Source organism: Lissotriton helveticus, chromosome 4_1 (assembly GCF_964261635.1).
Source record: "Lissotriton helveticus chromosome 4_1, aLisHel1.1, whole genome shotgun sequence".
Classification (NCBI taxonomy): domain Eukaryota; kingdom Metazoa; phylum Chordata; class Amphibia; order Caudata; family Salamandridae; genus Lissotriton; species Lissotriton helveticus.
In genome coordinates this window covers 1,557,496,042-1,557,512,514 of record NC_136063.1, presented here as the reverse complement: position 1 = coordinate 1,557,512,514, position 16,473 = coordinate 1,557,496,042, and positions in this window count along the sequence as shown.

Genomic DNA, 16,473 nt, shown 5'->3' with positions numbered 1-16,473 from the left:
GGGTAACCACAGCACCAATCACATCACCCAATACAGCGTTGGAAAGGGCAGTTGCAGCAGAAGGACATAGGCTATGCAGACGGCCACCATATATATATATTTTTTTTGCAGAGTTTTATATAGCGCAAACTTGACCCAAACTGAATCAGGTATCAGAGCGCTTTACATAGCACCAGTTATGTTACATGAGGACACACATTCATTTTTGTAAGGCACGGTGAGATTAAGTGATTTGCCCAGAATCAAAGGATGTTTGGCGTTATTACCAAGACTCGAACCCAGATCCACAGGTCCGAGGTCGAGCGCCTTAGCCGTTAGGCCAACTCCTCTATACATTTAAAAGGTAAAAGAACCGTGCCATCAAAGTAGTCCCTTGTGGGCGTGTCTGCGTTGTGCTGTGCACGTGGGCTGCGGGTGTGACTAACGCTGGGGGCGTGTGGTATGGCCATCACATCGTAGGCTGTGGGCGTGTGCTGGGGGTGTGACAAACGCTGGGGGCATTTGTCTGCCTTTCATGCCATGTGAGTCGTACATACAAGCGCCAATTACGTTGCTGCGCAGCATCAAGGGGCATGCTGGGGGCATGAGAAACGCTGGGGGCGTGTGTCCAGCCTTCATGCCATGTGAACGCAATTGCGCTTCATCAAGGGGCACGCTGGGGGCGTGAGAAACACTGGGGGCATGTGCTACGTTCCGCCCTTCATGCCATGTAGGTCGTACATTAATCAGAAGATCGTTTGCTGTGGCCGTGTACTGGGGGCATGACAAACGCGTTCACCTAGAGGCCTGGTAAGTAACGTTAGTGCAGCCTCTCCTGCGTGCTGTTACTGAACTTTCTCATTCAACGAAATTACACGCGCCTGCTACCATCAACCAGGGCTCTAGCCGGGCTCAGGTGGCGGATCAGTACACTAATTACACACGCCTGATAACATCACCAGGGCTACAGCTGGACCTCAAGCGGGGGAACACGCACCTGCTAACATCAAACAGGCCTGCATCTGGGCCTCAAGCGGGGGAACAAGCAAATGAGCGTGTCTGCGGGGACAATTACTGCAGCCTCTCCTACTCGCTGTCACTCAACTCTCTCATTAAACGGATTTACCCGCGGCTGATAACTCTCTCATTCAACGACATTACACTCACCTGCTAACATCAACCAGGGCTGTTGCCGGGCTCAGGCGGCAGATCACTACACCAATTACACATGCCTGCTAACATCAACCAGGGCTGCAGCTGGGCCTTCTCCGTCCCTATTCTAATGAAACAAAAAATGTTGTCTACCGCGAGATTTTAAAATAAATTGCCCTTGCCAAATACACACATTACACACATTCTATTTCATACCCGGACAAAGTCGGGACGGGCTACTAGTGTATATATATATATATATATATATATATATATATATATTACCTACTGGCGGTCGCCAGTAGGTATATATAGTTAGGATTTTTTCTCTATGGGATTTTTGAAAATTCTATGTCTAATAACTTTGGCGTTTGTGGACGGAATTGGCTGAAATTTTCAGGAAAATGGCACATTTTGTTTCTGAGCAGCCCTTGAAAATTTGGGGGGGGTTCGTCAAGGGGGGGCCGAGAAAAAAGGGGGGTCCCAAAACGTGTTTTTAACATTGAGTTTTCCATAGGGCGGTTGGCCTCACTTTTAGCCCGAACGGCTGAATGGATTTGCACGAAACTTGGCAAAATTGTAGGGACTGGTAGCCCGATGTGCCTTTTGTAGGTCTCAATATATGTGCTCCAGTGGATTTTGAGAAATTAACGTTTAAAAAAAGATATATATCTGTAACAGCGGACCTGGCAGCGTCCCAGGACGCGTACTTTACGCGCAACGGAGCTTTGTGAAGCGAAGCTGATTGGTTCTCCGGCGTCTGTCAACATTCCAAAAAGTCCGTAGCGGCCGCCATCTTGTCTCTCGGTAGGATCGAGAGACAAGAGGAGGTCAAAACAAAGGGGGAAATAACTATAAGGGGGCATAGTAGATCCTCGCTGACCCCCCTAGGTTTGATGTGGAGGTTTTAAAAGGGCCCCGCGGGGCAAAAAAAAAAAATAATAATAATAATCGAACGGCTGAATGGATTTGCACGAAACTTGGCAAAATATTAGGGACTGGTAGCCCGATGTGCCTTTGCTAGGTCTCAATATATGTGCTCCAGTGGATTTTGAGAAATTAACGTTCAAAAAAAGATATATATCTGTAACAGCGCTCCGCTTCGCGTAACGGAGGTTTGCGAAGCTGATTGGTCATTCTGTCACTGGGCTATAGTTGGGCTACATCTGGCTGATATTTGGGCTACATTTGTTTTTTTGTGTGTCTGGCGGCCATCTTTGGGCTACATTGGGCTACATTGGGCTTCATTGGGCTACATTGGGCTACATTTGGGCTCCAACATATATATAGGCCAATGTAGCCCAATATATATTTTTCAAAGTTAATTTTCGTAAAAACCACTGGAGCATATATCTTGAGACATAGCAAAGGCACATCGGGCTACCAGTCCCTACAATTTTGCCAAGTTTCGTGGAAATCCATTCAGCCGTTCGAGCTAAAAGTGAGTCCAACCGCCCTATGGAAATGAAGGAAATGAATGGGTAATTTGTAATTAGCAAATAGCTAATCGCAAACTAGGAATGGTAAAGAATCGCTATTTATTCCTTAAAGTTCGCTATTTAGGAAATGCAAAAAACTTTGATGATACATATGGCGGTTCATCTCTAACAAGATAAGAAGCATAGGGATACATTTATGATGACTGGCGCATCACCAGGGATGTGTTAGTCATTCTGTGCCGCTGTTCCGTCACCTATGGTGTGCTGCATTTACAATGCGGCGCATCATGGGGCAAAAACAGCACAGATGCGTGATGTATCTGTGCCGTAAAGGTGGCGCATTGCTGGAGTTGTATCGCAAGTGTGATGAAGCTCCAGCAAGGGTCGGGGGTGCCCCTGTCGCAGGGTTTCTGTTCTCACACAGAACTGTGGACAGAGGATTGGAACCTCGGCGAATTAGGGTGTCCCAAAACTCACGTTAGTAATCAAAAACTCCTTAGCAAGCTAGGTACAGTGTCACATTGGATATAACAAACTCTCAATGTTTAGACAATCCAGAATATGAACTTATAGTACCTCAGGATACGTGGAACTCATGAACAGTCGGTCGTTATATATTTCTTAGAAACCAGAACATGGAGTTAAGAAGAACACATGTGTATTTGAAATGTTTATTTACTAATGCCGTCTTCTCAGGCGTAGTATCTTAGATAATACAAGTACACATATTATCAGTAGCAAAATTACCAGCATAGTTACTAGTACATAAAAAGCGAATGGTGACAGTATGTTAACGTGCTGTAAATGAATAAGAGTTAGCAACACTTATAAGCAGCCGCGGGCCGTGGAGGGAGTTACGGTGGGGCAGGGAGGCGGGGAGGGGCAAGGTAGAGAGGGCTCCACCCTGCTTCTCCCCCTCCCCGCCTCCCTGCCTCACCGTAACTCCCTCCACGGCCCGCGGCTGCTTATATCTCACCCTCCCTAATACACATATTATATTATTTGCTAAGAAGGTCTCTTTGTGTTGGTTTAGGGCGTGCCCATACTTTAGATTTGAAGGAATCACATCAGCATACACCAGCTCTCTCTTCATGTGAACCGCATCAACTGTTGTGTATGTGTGTTCGGCAAAGCAATATAAAACCCGCCTCATGCCCAGAATTGGCAGAAGTTGCACTTATGTTATGAGTATGAAGTCGTGGAGATCAGACCTCATAACAATTCTGTATCGTGTTGTTCTTGAAACTTTAGCACTCGCTGTACAGATATAGTTTAACAAGCAAAGCAGATAGTAGAGCAATAACATATTATTCTCATGTAAACCACGATGAACTACTAGGTGGAAAGCTAAAGCAACAACTAAGTGTCGTGTGCAGAAGTTGCAAAAAAGGAAGAATGGCGTTTAAACCGGTAATGAGCCCATGCTAACTTAACACGGTGTAAAGATATCCAGGACCTAGATGACACCTCCCCATGATCCGGAAACGAACTGAATAAGATAATAGAAGTGCCATCTCATGAGAGCAGATTGCAAGTTTATATGTGGATGGTCCGCAAGGTAAAGCATTAAAAACTAGGAAAATTTAATGCTAAAGAAAAATAAAACAGCCAAGTACTTTATCGAGTCTTAAGCCAATAGGCAAGGTAAATAATAAAAACTTGACAAATAAGTCAATGAATTGTCAATGAAATGCTAGTACTCAGCATATCAAACATGAAAAAGGTCTATGACATAACTGTGTATGCAAAATAAGCTGCAACAGCCTCCAATAGGAAGTCACCATCTTCATCCGAAAACAGTTCAGCCATCCAATTTAAAAGCGGAAAAGAACATACGTGCTCTCCCAGCACCGGATCCTCTATCACCATCAGAGGACAGCTCGGTGGGTTTTCAAGAAAGCTCTGTTCCAAGAAAGACTGTGCTGCCGCCAGTAAATTCCAGGGACCAAGTAGTCCATGCATCAATGCCACAGCCATAATCCTTTCGCCAGGACAAACCAACTCGTGAGTAATGATAGGAGTCATCAGCTGATTAAAGTCGACGTCAGGAGAAACCGGTCCGCAGAGACACAAATCAATGGCCCAATCGAAATCACAGGTCAGGCAGTGAAATACAGGCTGGACACAGGTGAAGTAGGAGAATCGAAAAGATAATCCATATGCCGTGCTTAATATCGCCAACGGCATTGTGCCATAATATTCTAGCATGCGATTGCGGAACAGTGTCAGCAGCTGCAGGGTGGGAGGTTGCATAGGAGGGACATCCATATTTAAAAATGTAAAAAAGCACAAGAGCGTCCGCTGGTAATGCAAGTAAAAATGCCAATCCACGAACCAGAGTGGAGAAAATAGAATGAAAGGAAGCAGGGATGACTCCAAAGATTTTCTCAAATGAAGTCACGAGACCACTGGTAACAACTTTAAAAAAGTGCGCCAGGGTCTTTGTGGAGGATGCGTTAAAGATAGTCGGAACCATCTTGCTGAAATTGAAAGGCAAATCTGAATTGAAAAGGGTCTGCACCTCTGTACGGGTGTTCGCTATGTGAAGCACGAAAGTTTCACGGGCCGAACTCAAGGCCACCTCTCTCTGAGACAAAAGAGCTCTTATTCTTGCCATGCCGTTGAAATCTGTCCCAAGGTTGGTATTTGTGGCCAGATTGAAAACTCCCTATGTTCATGTGTGGGAGGAAATAGAACATTTCTGCAGCAAATAACCCGTTCACTTACTGTTACGATAAAAGGAATACTTTTAATTAACTCAGAACAATCTTCATTATTGAGCATCAAATAACTACCATTTTCCAACAACTTGAACGTGGGGATGATAGCAGGAACTGGCGTGCCTTGCAACACGCAAGCCATATTTGGTCGGTGTTTGTTGCATGAACCGTGTAACTGTATGTGCCTACACATTAGTGAATGATCTGGCGTCTCAGTGCATTCCTCTCCATTCAGATAAACTTCTTGATCATCTTTGAAACATCTGTATGTGTATGGAAGCGACCAGACCTCATGAAGAAAAGCACTACCTAAAGGTTCATAACGACCTATTGGTATATATTTCATACAATTTGAAAACTTATATAAAGCAAAAGGCAGCGTTATTAAACCGTGGATAAGGCACGTTGCCAAAAAACCCGCAATCCTCTGCTGATGATGTCACTGAGCATGTCATGAATGATGTAATATGTGACATCATCAGCAGTGGATTACGGGTAATAGTATCTCTAGTTTACTCCCCTATAGCTGTCTTTCTTTTAACATAAGTGTCTGTTTCCTTCCCTTATACTTACTGTTTTTGGTTCGCTTCTGGTTCGCGTACCGGCGAGCGAACTGGGAAGCGAACTAAGAGAAATAGAGGTTGGCACAGTTCCAAATATTGTACCAATTTTTTAATAACGGGGAGGTAGTTCTGAAAAGAACTTTTTTTTTATTGTTTTTGTTGTTTTATATTTTTTTTATTATTTTTCGGAACATTTTTTTACTTTTTTTGAATTTTTCTGAACAGTTTTATATTTTTTTGGGTTTTTCTTGGAGGGGGCAATGAAAACGATTCATTGTAAAGGGCTCAACAGGAGCAACAAAACAAAAAAAGAAGTATTTATTATTTTGGGCGTTTCGTCCAAATTTCCATATGATAGTCAATAGCTCTGTTGATCAGAGTGATGCTTTTTTCTCCGTAGGAAATGAATCCATCGCAAAATACGCAGATGTGTTTTACTTCACCAAATTTCATTTGTATATTTGGCACCATCTCCCTGCCCTCTGGTCCCGTTACTTCCGGTACAACAGATCTTCTGGCCATAATAGGGAGATTATCTAGGTCGTTCCGAAACTGTGCAGCACTGTAGTTGTTAGGATGCCACCTAGTCATATGGCGATGCATTGTGTAGTTTCCGAAACTGTATTTTTTCTCGGTTCCTCTGGACAGTCTATCTTGACAGATAAGGCAAGTTACGTATCTTGCATTTACTTTTTTCTGACCTTTGGGAATTTAAAAAAATTGCCAAATGAAGTTTTCTTTCCGGTGAGACGTCATGGGCTGCTCAGGCAAAAACTGCCTCTCTTCGTGCTCGTCGTCCTGTTCCTCTTCTTCTTCTTCTTGTTGAATTATAACTTGAGCAGGTGGTCCACTCTTCCTTGGATGTGGTGGAGGTGGTGGGGAAGCACCAGCTGAAGCTACTAAAGAAGCCATTGCTCAGTGATCACAAAGGGTCTTTCTCTCACAATGATGAAAGTCAGAGTGAGGAAAGAAGGAGGGATTTTCATCATTTGGGAAAAACAAGAGTTCTCAACCAATCAAAAGTGTTCATTTTAGATTATATGACCTAGTCTTACATCATTAGGAAACCAAAAGTGAAATGAACCAATAAAAAGTGTTATTACCAAGTCACATGACTTGCTGTGTTTACGTTAAGCGCTTTGCAGGGCCTCCCGGTTTGCTTCCAGAAACCTGCGCTTTGCGACTCGCTTCGCGTACCAGTTCGCTAACGTAGCACGTCATATGACGTATCACGCGACAACATGAAACGTCATGCGGACGGGAGGCGTCACGATGTTGTTTTCTAACGCGGCACTTGCGGTAAAGAAACGTTTACCGGCTCGCGGTCTATTTCGCGGCATCAAGGTCAGCTAACGGGAAGCTTCCCGATTCGCGAAGCGGGAACGAAGAAAAAAAAATATTTAAAAAAAAAATTATTCATAAACATATAAAATATATTTTTGGATTTAAAGAAGAATACATTTTACAGCTACAGATAACCAATGAAATTCACAGAAAAAACCATAGGTTATAGACCATATATAGTTAGGAATTAGCATTTACAAAACCTTGAAAATTCACTGAAAAAACCATAGGTTATAGACCATATATAGTTAGGAATTAGCATTTAGAAAACCTTATTTTACTCACACAAAACCATTGAAATTCCATATATAGTTAGTTGCACTAACTATATATCGCGCACCCGCAATCCACTGCTGATGATGTCACATATTACATCATTCATGACATGGTCAGTGACATCACTGATGACATCACTGATGACATCTCAAATGACATCACTGATGACATCACTGATGACATCATCCAGTGACTGTGTGTTTCTGTAAAGTTTAAATATGTTTTACATATTGAAGAATGAGTAGATGTATAAGTGTCTGGATGAAGCATTTAGTAGGTGGGTGACTGACTGTATGAGTGAGTGATTAAATGTGTCTCACTGAGTGCATGGGTTAGTGACTAAACTGTCTTAATTTGTGCATTATTATGTCTGTTCTGTAAACTGCTGCATGTGTTGATCAGTAGCTATATGAGTAACTATATGGGTTATTAATTGATTGTCCAAGTATTTGTATGGGAGACTGAGTGTATGTGTGGCTGGCTGGGAGATGTGTGACTCTGTGCAGATCAATGTGTACTTGTATCAATGATTGTATAAGAGAGTAAGTATGTGTTAGTATATGTTTGAAAATGTAAGGTACTCTATGTTTAACTGTATAGATTAGAAAATGGAAGTGTGATTGATTCTTTACAGGACTGACTAGGTGTGTGAGTAACTCCATGGATGAGTGGCAGAGTGTGAGTGTCTGTATAGGTGTATGAGTGCATATGATAGTGTTGTAAAGATGAGTGATTGTATGTATGAATGATTGTATGGGTGAATGAGTGAATGTGTGTGTAGACGTAGGAATCAGTGAGTGCGTATGTAGTAACTAGTATTGGTGTGTCAATGGTTTCAAAAATTATACTCTGTATTTAACACTGGGTGTAACAGAGGTTATATTAAAGTGTGAGGAGATGCATTGTATTGTCACATTAATGATATCATCATTGATGTGACCATTGATGTCAAATGAGATGTCATCAGTGATGTCATTTGAGATGTCATCAGTGATGTCATCAGTGATGTCACTGACCATGTCATGAATGATGTAATATGTGACATCATCAGCAGTGGATTGCGGGTGCGCGATATATAGTTAGTGCAACTAACTATATATGGAATTTCAATGGTTTTGTGTGAGTAAAATAAGGTTTTCTAAATGCTAATTCCTAACTATATATGGTCTATAACCTATGGTTTTTTCAGTGAATTTTCAAGGTTTTGTAAATGCTAATTCCTAACTACATATGGTCTATAACCTATGGTTTTTTCTGTGAATATATATATATATATATATACATATATACATATTTGTATATATATAAAATCATCTATACTATATTATCTAATATAATTCACATTTGATACGTTAACTAATCCAATACACAACTGAAGTAAATATTATAAGTCTATGAAGTGCAATGCTTGCTAAATGGTGCATCTATATTATTTTAAAGAAAAAAGAACCTGATCCGTAATAGAAAGGCATTTGTTTATATAATGCCTTACTTGGCAACCCATGAAATGAAACCAGAGAGTATACTAAAACAAATATTACAAAAAGTGCAGCAACAACTCCATAAGTGTCTATGAGAAAGATTACCATCAGAACAAACAAAATATGACAGGGTTATTGTAATTCAATCATTTGATTAGGATTATCATGAAGAGTGGCACACCCATTTAGCTGTATAAAAAGATTTTGCAGAATTGACAGTGACTCAAGCATTTCTAAGAAAAATAAGAAAAAGAAACTTGAGTATAAGGCACAGTTACAGCCTTTACACGAACTGTAAATGGCAGTAGCATGACCTTGGCAGGAATAACATGCCAACAAAGATAATTATTCATGTAGTGGTTTAAACATTTTACAAAAGAAAGAAATGTGAGCAGCATGACTTCAGCCACTCCCTGTCTCTGCTCCTCGAGCCTTCTGGCCAAAACCTATGCAGCCGTGGGCATCATCGGGTGATCACAGTGACACCTAGATGTGGATTCTGAGATAAATGAGTGGACCCTTTGAACTCCTGTTGGATCTGACATCCTTGGCTTGGTTTACCCCCAGCTTTTTGCCTTCAACTCTCCTTTTGTTTCCTGGCTTCATTTTGTCTGGCCTTAGAACTTTGCACACTTTAGCACTGCTAAACAGTGCTAACGTGCATGTTCTCTCTCCCTAAAACTTGGTAACACTGGTTTCCACCGAATTGCTATATTTAATTTACTTCTAAGTTCCTAGTAAAGAGGCAGTACATGTACCCAGGGCCTGTCAATTCAATGCTACTAGGTGGCCTGCAGCATTTATTGTGCCACCCACAAAAGCAGCCTTTTAAAATATAGCTCAGGTTTTGCCATTGCAGCCTGTGTGTGCAGTTTCAAACTGCCATTTTGCAATAGCAAAATGAACCTTTTACAACACCTAAACCTTCCATTTTAAAACCCCTAGGGTAAGCCCTAAACAGCTCATAGAGCAGGGGATAGTGATTTTAAAAAGTTGGACATGTCCTTTTAACTTTTTTATGTACTGGTATTTAAAAACTCTTTAATTCATTTTTCACTACTGCAAGATCTACCTCTCTCATAGGATAAAATTGGGTTACCTCATTACATTTAATAAGTGATAGCTTTAAACTGGGAGCAGGTAGGGATATCGAGCACAGGAGTCTAAATAATTGCAATTTAAAACCCTCTTTATTGGTATAGTCAGATTTTAAGTCACAAATCTGAAAATGCCACTTTTGTTAATTTTACTTTTCTTGTCCCAATCATTTGGTGCCTGTATACTGGGTCATTTGACTAGTTATGGCTGGCAGTTGGTCTTTGGTCATTGCTCCCAGACAGTGAGAAGAAAAAGGGGGAATAAGTATAGGCAGGATCGGACATCTCTGACTTGATAGGAAGGGTGGAGAAGTCATGTACCACATTTCCAAATCACAATACTGTGTCACAGCACACTGACATGGAGTTTCACACTAGCCTTTCATGCCCCCAGACAAGCTAGGGCAGGTGTAACTCTCAGAAAACTTCTCCTACTCCAAAGCTGGCACCAGGTAGTGGATTCCCAGACCCAACACTTCAGTACTGTTGTAAAGTCATCCTGTGCCCTGGGCACCCCCCCCCCCAACTTTTTGCTGACTGATACTGGTGGTAACTGACCCTGACTTACCCTGGGCTCTGCCTAACTAGGGCCAGTGCTATGCTGAAATAGACACATTAGAATACAGTTAAAACCCCTACATATACTAGGGTTCACAATAGTATGGTGGGGTACCGCTGTGATTGACATGATCTCCCCTATAGCCCCCTAGTATATAATGGGGCAGGGGGATTGAAACTACCTAGAAGTCCCTAGTACCCTAGGGCAAGGCAGTTTAGAGGCCAGATATTTTTGCACGTGCATGTGTGCACTGCTGAAGCCTAAGGACAGTTTAAAAGCAGCCCTGGGTGCCAGGACTGCTTTTAAAAAGTAAATTGTACCCAAACTCGACTTTGGCATTTGGGGCACTAAAAAATGGATAACCTACAATGTTTGACATATTAAGGACCCCCAGGGTATCCCCTGGGTATCCCAGGGGTGGGGGGTCAGATAATTATAAGGTATATCCTTATAACATGAGATTTTACATGCCTGGGTAAAGTGAAATTTCACATTTCACTCCCCACATTGTGGTAAAGTGCTGCTCAAATTCGACTTTGATGCTAGGAGCACCGTGGAGGGAGAATCTGAAATATTTCTACTGATTCAGAACCCTTACAGTATCTCCAAGTTGCCAATGGGGTGGGGTTCCTGTAGATATAAGGCAAGCACTTATAAAATATGTTTTGTAAGTCCTGGTGCTGGAAAAAAGGCCCAAGTAATTTTCCCATTGCAAATCCCCTGTTACATAGGTTAACATGGTAGGAAGTTATTGATTAATAACTCTTGATAGGAGAGGGATAGAAATGCCAGTCAAAGACTTTGCAGAATGGTATTAAGAAATCCAACAATATCATATTGTTGAATTTCTCCTAAAGTGTACATACAAGAAGTTATAAGGCTTTCTTGTTTGTTAGCCCAAATTCAGCCTTTCAGTGGTCAGCCCTGATTGATCAGAGTTAAGTGGATTAGACAGGCTGCCTTGAAGAAGTGATAAAGAGCCCCTGGGCTTAACCAGCTCTGCTGGCAGGCCAGTGTGCGTGTTCCATAGGAATGCCAGGCCAGGGGGAAGGGTCGTAAACTATGTTCTTCAAAGAGGAGGGTAGAGACCAGTGTCATTTATAGCACTGAACTACCCACCTTAGGCAGATGGTAGGATTAAGGAAGGTATGAGCAGATGCAAGGGAGAGATTCTGAGTAAATTAGCCATCCTAGGGGTGTGTTTAGCCAGCTATTACCTCCTTTCTGGAAAATCAGCCATTATGGATTTGGAAGATTTTATGCTCTCTGGTACAAAATAATGCCACACTCCACTGGATGTGATCATATATTGGAGGAGTTACCCTGCCCCCATTAATCAGAAGTGACCTCCTGCTTGACGCAGAGAACTAGGAATAAGTATCTGAGAGGGGCAGAGCCCTCCAGATCTACTGCTTGAAACCTACTGAAGCAAGAAGTGCCCTATTGAGCAGATTTGCTGTGCAAAGATTTCTAAGGCCTGACCACTGAAGACTGCACCACCGGAAACTACGGTCCTGTGGATTATCTTGGTAAAAAAGAACTAAAGAGTGGACTCCCTGAAATCTACAGGTTAAAAGAGCTCATCTGGAACATTACCAACTAAATCTATACCTTGGAGAATCATTAGTGGATTTGTAAGGGTTTATGTACCAGTGGATTGTGGGAACTGAAGTCCTCAACTTTCAAGGACCATCTTGGAGCTTCCAGATCCTTGGAGTGAGTTTGAGACACTTTTTGACCCCTTGAGGAACTTCAGGAAGATGTTCAAGATATTTGGAGAACTTTGGACCAACTTTGAAAGAAAGCTCCATAGAGGAACCGACTCAACCTGGCCAGCCAGGCCGCCTGCCTTCAACTGCAAACCCGCCAACCAACCTGGTTCGTCCGGCTAAAATCTCCATTGCTCCAACTTCCAGAGATTGACAGGGACTAGAGAAAATCTGAAGCTGGCGAACCCTCACCGGATCCAGCTACATGAAGAGCATCGAGAGACCCCGCGAGAAAAAGCTCCAGAAAAGTTTCTAAGTCCGCTCGTAGAAAAGGTGACCAGGAGCAACCGTGAAAGCCAAGCCACCTGCCTTACATTGCATGCCGGCCTGGATTCCTGGGTTGCCCCGATGAAGTGATCGTTAAAAATGTTCTACGTCCACTCCATGGAAGTTAACCGGGACCCCGTCATAAGTCAAGCTGGCGAACCCTCACCAAATCCAAACTGACTGGGAGCTTCGAGGGGCCTCGAGGAAAAAAGCTCCAGAAACGTTTCCAAGTGTGAAAGTAGAAACTGAGACCGGGACCTGCCGCGAACTGTAGCCGCTCAAGCTCCATCGCGCCCGGCCTGAAACTTTGGCTTTGACACAGTCTAACGCGAGCAGGTATCACACTATGGTGCTATATTCTTCTAAGTGCTATATTTTATTAAATCTGTGAAAATTAATATCTCCAGTTCTCTACATTGGATTTTTGTCGTTTTGGTGTCATTTTAATGATACAAATATTTCCTATTGTTATAAATTGGTGTTGGATTTTTATTATGTGATGTGCCTTAATTATTCACCTAATTGTTGTTTTTAAATGCTTTACATACCTGCCTTTGAATTTAAGCCTGTCTGCTCGCAGCCACGTTACCAAGGGTTGAGCATAGGAATAATTTCTTAGACCTATGCTGAGTCCTATCATGTGTTAGTGGCCAGTGGCAGACCTACATTTGCCCCTACCAATAAACCACTTTTCAACAAGTACACATCTGGGCCTGTGGAAGACTCAGAAGAAGAACGTCTGTGCTGCTCTATTGCAACATAGACTCCTATTCTGCTGCTCTCTTACCAGAGTGAGCAGATTTAGACCTGATTCTTGAACCCAGGATCACCAAAGTGACTCCAAGGGCAAGTTGGCTGGCCTCCTGATCAGAGCCTACGGGACAGCAAAGATTCCAATCACCTTGAACTCTGCATCTGGACTCTGCCTATAAGGATTCTTTTCCCCAAGTGGTACCACTCCATACTGGACCCTTTGAAGTGTTTGTGTGAGGGAGCCCTGCTAGCCCAGCTGTGGTCTTATGGACAGAATTGACGCATCATGACGAATCTCCTCGCAGCCCGCATCGGAACTGCTGCTGTGCGACACATACCTGACACATCCCTGACACAGGGCGCCCAGCTCTTTGGAACCACAGCTGCGCTAGACCTCCTTAATGCAGGAGCTTACATCGCAGGCCTGCAACTCCTCTGAAACGCAGTGAAGCATCCTCCGTGAAGGGCCTTACATCGCAGCCCTGCAGCTCCTCATAATTTCTGCTACACAACATATCCCCCAACACAGGACATTGCTTCGCAACCCATCAGAACCGCTGCTTCATAATGTGTCCTCAACATGGTGTCTCACTGTGCTCCACAACCAGAAATTCAGGCCCTTTGTTCAGCTGGCCTAACTTGGTCCCTGAATCTGGGTCACGCATCATAGCATTCGGCATGTACTTGTGACTTTGGCCACAATATTCTGGTAGTGTATTTCTTTTGCAGTTTTATATAGCTTAACATTGGCCCAAATGTACTATATAGTTTTTCATAAGAACCAGATTACATTGCAGATATTAATTACGGGGAGGTTAACTGTTTTGCTCAGCACCCCAGACATTTCAGCTAAGGCGGGATTCATACCTAGTTTCCTATTTCCAAGGACAAAAGCTCTAGCTGTTAAGTTACATTCATTCCTAATATTATTACAAAAACAATTTGGCATAAAACCCCAAGGGGAGTACACTGAGGAAGTACTGACTGTAAAAGGATTGAAATGAAAACTGCAGAATTATGGTCGTAAAATGCTTATTCAGTACATATTAAAAGGAGGGACAGAGCCTAGGTGAGCAACAAAATGGGCACTATTTAGGGAGACTCTGCTGGTAGTAGTCAAAATCCTTCTTCTATCCTGTTTCCTTGGGTGCATCTATCCGAAAAGTGCCCTCACCTGTTACCCTACAAGTGGCCGGGACTGACTCAACCCAGCGGGGGCCACATCTGGGCCTGTGTAGCTCTGTTACTGAGTCACAATCGTGTGCAGCCCTGGCTGTGCCTTGGGGCGGCCACAAGAGCTGGACGCAGTGCGCTGTGTGCAAGGCCCCTCACAGACATGAGGACATTGGGGTGATTGATCCGGCGCTATCGCCACTGTGGATGGTGCTGCCAGTGTGCCAGGCCTTACCCAGCTTCTTCGTGGGCCCTGACACCAGAGCATGAGGACTGACTTGGAGTTGGAGGCCGATCAGGGTAGAGGAGACAGCCAAAATCGATCCCCCCAACCCTGCTGCTCCCCAGGAGGATGAGAACTAATTCAGGCTAGGATCGGGCCTGATGCGGTGAGTCAATGTGCAGCTGGCCTGACTGCTGGGGCAGTGAGGATTGTGTGTTTCATGGGGCAGGATACTGTTCCCATCACCTGACTTCTTGGATGTGCGTTACTACTGCCGGATGGGTCACACCGCTGCCTGGACCCTTTGGGGCCCTGCCCAATACCACTGGGGTGTCGAGGACCCCCGCTCCATTATCAATCTTTCTTGCATCTGATTCCCTGCAGTACTGGACCCACAAGCAGGCTGCACTGTCTACAATTTGTACTGCCTAAGGCCTGCTTGGGTAACGGTCTGCTATCTTTGCCACCCGCAGGGAGAGAACCCCCCCCCTCTCAGACACCTTATACCCCCTGTGAGCCAACTCAGTCACAAGTGGAAGTGGGCGTGCAAGCTCCTTGAATCCTCCTAAATTGATTGCCCCCTTGGGTGGGGCGGAGCCACCCATTGCCACAGTGGGTATCTACAGCCCTTTGCTTGCCTGAAATCCAGACCTCCATAGGCCCGCTTAAAGCATTACCGCCAAGCTGCCCATCACAGCTGCTGCACAGTACTACTTGGAGCTTCCCACAGCTGGGTCAACTGGCACTGTTTGTCATGTTCGTGCCCCCTGGCTTTGGTCCTCCGGTCCGGGACGTGGCTTGGACTGACACCAGTGGATGCCGCTTGGCTCACCAACCGCCCCTGTCCAGTGCTGAAGATCACGAGACAGACTCTTGTTGACTGCTTCATCTCTCCTCATCGAATGGCTAGCCACTAACTGGAGCTATACGTGTGCAGGTAAACAAAACAGTCTATCAGAGACACTGGTGTTCTGGAACTCACTCCACTTGTAGATATTCTTTATTTAAATCCACTGATTTCCATGAATGGCCCCTGACCCCACTCTGAAGCATCTAGCACCACACAAAGCCTCCATATCCTGCAACCACAGGAAAACAGGGCACACGCCAGTCAAACCTAACTTTTGAAGGTAAAAAACAAGTCTGACAACTGAACTGAGACTCCGCCTATGAGGACCCAGTATATAACAAAGGGGGAGCAGACGGGTTAGATGACGACCTGAAGAAATTCTTGCATACGTTAATGCGAGTCTGCAAGCTCTCAAATCCAAACTGAATCTCATAGCTACCCACCTGGATCGCATGAAGCAGCAGGTCAGCAAACATGATGACAGAATTGAAAGCCTGGAGACCAGGGTTTCGGAGGCAGAGGAAGGACAAGCCACCTCCAGTGAACACCTGCTGCGCATGGATAAGGTCCTGGAGCTCATAAAATTGATGAATGATGACTTGAGAGTACAATCAAGATCTCCGAATTGTTGGTGTTGCACGAATCCACCAACATTGCTAAAATGGAAGACTAGGCGGAAACTATGCTCCGCGAGATCTTCATAAACCTCCTGTCTCCAGTATTTATTGTTGAACGAGCCCATGGCACCTTGACACCCAGAGTGCTACACCAAGAACCATAGTGACCCGCTTGATCAACTACAAGTACAGCAATGTAGTTCTTCGTAAA